A 6000-nucleotide genomic window follows, 5' to 3' on the forward strand; every position below is an offset into this window, starting at 1 on the left:
GACCCTTCTCCTCCGCCTGGGATCTCATGGTGGAGCTGCTGAGTGGATTAAACCTTTATCCACGGTAGTGTGAGTCTCCGGTTGACTAGTTATCGACTGTATTTGATGTATTTTGGACTAGTGAGAGAAAGGACATGACAACGATGTGTTGAATGGATGCAGGTCGTCCTCAGAGATCGTCACAATTGGGAATTTACTTTCTTCCCCTATGAAATATTTTTAATATTTCTCGACTCGTTTTATTCTGGGAAATATTTTTGCAGTTTTCACATTTGTGTCATTGTGCTGAGGATGCATAATATATATAATGTGATTGTATTCCACTTTATTAACCCTGTGAAGTCTAACTCATCAAATAATATTCATGAAATTCTGATTTTGGGATATTGAAGGGTTTATTTGATCTTTAGTAAATACACATTTTAACAAAATGTCCTTTACATATATGTTTTTATCAAATTTGATACATCAGGAATATTGGTACAGTTATTGATCACGACAATATTCAGGCCACGTTTACACATAGCCGGGTATTTACAGAAACGAAGATTTCTGCCCCTCCGTTTTCAAAAATAACGTCGTACACACAAGGTCGTTTTCAAAAAAGTTTCTGTTTATATGAACCAGCATAAATACGCCCCGGGCGCCATCATAACTATGCCAAACCTGTAGTCGGCAGTGTAACGAGAAGGATAAAGACATGCAAACCAATCAGAATTCTCAAGACTCGAAACCTCCGAGGAGCTTCCTCATGTCAAGGAGGAAATAACTCGGGCGCACCTGACAACGAAAATGAAGGCAGTCGACACTGGACGTAGGAGCCAGTGTTGCCAGGTCCGCGGTTTTCCCGCGGAATTGGGCTACTTTTGAAGTGTTGCCGCGGGTTGAATTTGTTGTCTGCTGGTTCGGGTAGACCTATTTTGCATGCAAATTACATGAATATCTTTAAATAAAAATCCATATTTTAAATGAAATAATTTATTCATAAACAAATCCTACCAAACTGACTCCAGATCAGCACGTACACACATGGACATTAGACACGTCCACATACACACACTTTAAAAGCAGTGTATATGGTTTGGCACGGGCATATTTTGAGTTCTGATATTGGGCTGGTTTTGTCACACAGACCTGGCAACCCTGGTAGGAGCGGCCAAACTAACTGTAAACATAGGACGCTCACATGACGTGAAGCATTTTTAGTCGCATACTGTGACGTTTGACAACCTAAAACTCCGTTTGACCTAGTTCACACGCAAACACAAAAACTGAGTTTTCAGAAATCTCCACTTTGGCCGGAGTTTTTAGAAATGATCGTTTTCCGTGATAAAACCTCCGTTTTTGTGTAAATGAAAGGCCAAAACGCATGAAAATATATGCGTTTTCCCATCGTGTAAACGGGGCCTAACTTTACATTTCCCACAGTAGACAGAGAAGTACTTTTTGTGTGTGTGTCTTCCCTTGTGTCCCCTGATTGGTCATTCCCTTCAGCTGCCCTCAGCCACTTCTCTGCCTCCTGTGTGATTGCAAGCCCCGCCCTCATTGTTTCCACCTGTGTCTCTTCCCCTGTGTATTTAGTCTGCTCCTCGCTCTGGGCCAGATCCTCTTGGTATCCCCTCGTGTTGCATCGCCTTCCAGCCTGAGCTCCTCATGTGACGGCTTCATTTAGACTCCTCTTCTCTGCCCTCAGATACCTGACACTTACCTGTGCTTACATCTCTGCCTGGTCTCCATGTTGGAAGTGATCAATGGCTTCCTTTCTCTCAGCAGGATATCTACTAGCGTAGGCCTTTAGTGTGGGGGTTGCTTCTGGTTCGGGGGAGGATAGTGGTCTGCAGCACTTGATTCTGCTCTTCCCTGTGCTTGTGGCAACAGAAGCCTGAAACCTTCTCAAACCCTTGGGGTTCTTCTGGTCTCTTCTGGAGAGGGTCCATGCGTTGACCTCTGTGACCGTGTGCCTCCACATGTACATGAACCAACTTCTGAGCTGAACTTGTAGAGCGCAGACGGTACATCAAGGAGGTCGACACCGCGATTAACTAGCTGGAATATTTACCTCCGTGTCCCGGGGAGAAATCGAATGGGTGTCTGTTGCGTTACCAGTAAACTCCGTGTCACGAATCTGCTGCAGCGGTCTCCCTGAAGTAATCGCTGGTTGATCCAATACAAGATCAAATGTGACAATGAATACACAACTCTAGAGTACACAACAGCTACACACAGGCTGGCCTGGTCTCCGGACCTCTGCCACGTCGATGGCGGCCTCCATCCTGCGAGGCACCTGCTACCTTAGCACGTGCATTTACTCGCTGGTTAATTGTCACATCTTCTCTCTGGCCGAATTCCTTCAACTTCCAGAAGCACTGAGAAAAGAAATTACAATTCTGTATTTAACTATCATATCTTTAACTCACAATATAACCTTAAATCATAAACGCACTTGGAGGGTCACATTGTTAAATAGTCTTCTGTCATAGTTAAATATGTCACTGTTTTTGGCTGCTGGGCCTCCGGCTCAAAGTCACAGGTCCCGTTTGCTGATTCCTGGCTCTGATGAGCAGCAGGATGCTCCCTGTGCTTCAGGCGCTGTTGAAGTGTCTGTTTGAGCACATGTCCCCCTCTGGCTAATAGTAATGCTAACCAGCGCCACGTCGAGGCTGGACACCATGCATAAGCCCCAAGGGGAGTGCCATGACTGCTTATGTGCACCACAATGTTTTTGGGGCTCTGAATATCAATTGTTTGAGAATTTCAGGGTCAGTGATTTTTTTTTTTAATGCTCATTTGGATACTCACTGAGATTAAAGATGAACTAGTTCAGTGTCACATATATCTTCAATGGAAAAATATATACTAATAATGCGAAGAAGAGCTGTCACGTTATTTCTAGTCTTTCGAATTTGCTCGTTCACTGTCGATGGAGACGGTTTCTGAAGCCCCCCTGAAACGGGCCGAACGACGCCCCTGTGCAGGGCGGTGCAGTCCATGGGTCTGATGGTCCTTATGCCGAGGATCGATACTCTGGATGCAGCTGTCAGTTAGTTTTACAACTCAAACTCCTGTAGTAGATACCTGTCTCCGGGGACAAGGCGGGGGGCAGTGCAGAGAACTTTACATATTCCAAAAGTACGTGGAAATGTTTACGTTAACGGGTTACGCTTGTGACGGCACAGACGGTTCAGACCATGGAGGGAAAAGGAAGTCATTGTTGGCGCTGGTCAAGAGCGTCTCCAATGTGCAATGAAGTATAGATATGCTGTGAACTACACGAGGGTTTGATGGTAAATTTCATAAAAACAAGGTCCCTGAAAGCACCACTGTGTTCACTCCTTCAGTGGCTCTCACAGGAAACGTGTTGCCGCGTCTTAGCGCTCAGAAGAAAGCTGTCGTATGTCATACAGTACACTTGAAATTGTACACATATTATCCTGCGAAGAGGAGGTGTTTGCTAATGAATAATTTCATCAGAAATTAGCATAGTTAAGTGACATATTTGGAAAGCTGAATGAAATGTTCCTATTCCAGACCGAGCAGCTTCCTCAGACCAGGTTTCACTGAAGCTGAGATGAGGGTCAAGAGACCTGATCAAGATTATTGATTCCTTTGAGAATCTGAGTGAATTTGAACTAATACTGATCCAACTTGATGGCTCTCACATATCTGCACTCGTTAAGTTTAATGCGTTGATTTAAAAATATATTTAGTGTAAAACTCTTTATTGCCGTATATGATTTTTTTTTGTTTCACAGGTTGCACTTATCTTGAAAAGATATCGAGTGCCAAACATGATAAATGCAGCCACAATAAGCTATTTGCCTCGTGAGTTATATTTTGCACAACTTTATTTGCCTTGTTCTCTCAAAGTGATTGCACTCTTTGTTTTGGTCTGATGGAGCAATTTGGTTTAATAAAAAGTCAATGCATTTTCATTTATTCTATTTGAAAGAGCAAGGCTGGAGTCAAAGTTATTTCAATAAACATTCAGCATTTGTTCCTCTGAAGTGGGGCGGCTCGCTTTGAGCAGTACCGCATGCTGCTCGCTGCCCAACAAGGAGACGCTGTGCAGCCACAGCCCTCCTAGGAGCTAAGTTACGCAATAGTTGTCGCTCCACGGTCGTCCTGAGATTAATGTAGCCGCTTCAAGTGATGAGCTAACGCCTTGTACTCTCATGAATGAATTGGGCACGAATTTCTCTGAACGCTGACGTGTCTCTGGCTAAGGCCACGTTTACACATAGCCGGGTATTTACAGAAACGAAGATTTCTGCTCCGTTTTCAAAAATAACGTTGTACACACAAGGTCGTTTTCAAAAAAGTTTCTGTTTATATGAACCCGCATAAATACGCCCCCGGGCGCCATCATAACTATGCCAAACCTTTAGTCGGCAGTGTAACGAGAAGGATAAAGACATGCAAACCAATCAGAATTCTCAACTCGAGACCTTCGAGAAGTATCCTCATGTCAAGGAGGAAATAACTCGGGCGCACCTAACAACGAAAATGAAGGCAGTCGACATTGGACGTATGAGCCAGTGTTGCCAGGTCCGCGGTTTTTCCACGGAATTGGGCTACTTTTGAAGTGTTGCCGCCGGTTGAATTTGTTGGCCGCTGGTTCGGGTAGACCTATTTTGCATGCAAATTACATGAATATCTTTAAATAAAAATCCATATTTTAAATGAAATTTATTTATACACAAATCCTACCAAACTGACTCCAGATCAGCACGTACACACATGGACATTAGACACGTCCACATACACACACTTTAAAAGCAGTGTATATGGTTTGGCACGGGCATATTTTGAGTTCTGATATTGGGCTGGTACACACAGACCTGGCAACCCTGGTAGGAGCGGCCAAACTAACTGTAAACATAGGACGCTCACATGACGTGAAGCATTTTTAGTCGCATACTGTGACATTTGACAACCTAAAACTCCGTTTGACCTCGTTCACACGAAAACACAAAAACGGAGTTTTCAGAAATCTCCACTTTGGCCGGAGTTTTTAGAAATGATGATTTTCCGTGATAAAACCTCCGTTTTTGTGTAAATGAAAGGCCAAAACGCATGAAAATATATGCGTTTTCCCATCGTGTAAACGGGGCCTAAACTTGCACGTCCTGGAACAAGAGAGCGACGCAGGCCGTCTGCTGGTTTCTTTCCCCCTTCCTTCAGTGTCACTCTGGGCTGGCATGGAAGAGCTAGCGATATGGCTCCTTCATCAGCGGCCGATGTCACGGAGACCCCGTAGTGTCGGAGGCAGACGGTCTGATGAATCGCAACAGCGTGACGATGCATTACAATCCAAGAGGCTTTAAGATAGATATATACTTTATTAATCCCCAAGGGGAAATTTGTCAATCTAAGTGTAAATAAACAGAATAATGAATATCTACAAAACTTGCTGTATTTGTTGTTGAGTATTAAACAGACTTTTTGAAATGAAGCTACAAATTTAACATTTATTTTAATGGAACAACTTTAATTCTGATTAAATGAAAACATTTTAATTTAACGAGAACATATAATCAAACAAATACATTAAATATAAAAATACAGATTACCAAAAAAAACAAATCACTCCTCAAACAACTCGGCCGTCTCTACCCGATTACCGATTATTCGTATTTTAATTTTTATCGGCGGCGCCTTCATTTTGGCCGCGATCGGGTCCCATTTCTCCTGGGTGATGCTGAGGGTTCTGTTGTCCTCCAGGAGAACCTCGAGCTCTCCTGGACTCTCCTCCACATCCATCGCCCTGCCCACCTCCAGACTCGTGGAGCTTAACACCTGAAGAAAGACAGCATACGGTCAAAAGACGACAGTGATTCAACATGACGACCTACTGGTACAGCACTTGCTGTCAAGTCCAGCTCCTGTTCACCATTTCCAAAGGACGTGAAGACAACTCAAATTACTGACTTAATCATTCTTTTATTTTTCTTTTGTTCATTGATTGCTCTGCCAGTGAATTAGGTTGTAACCTTTAAGCCA

This window comes from Pseudoliparis swirei, chromosome 21 (assembly GCF_029220125.1).
Source record: "Pseudoliparis swirei isolate HS2019 ecotype Mariana Trench chromosome 21, NWPU_hadal_v1, whole genome shotgun sequence".
In the NCBI taxonomy this organism is placed as follows: domain Eukaryota; kingdom Metazoa; phylum Chordata; class Actinopteri; order Perciformes; family Liparidae; genus Pseudoliparis; species Pseudoliparis swirei.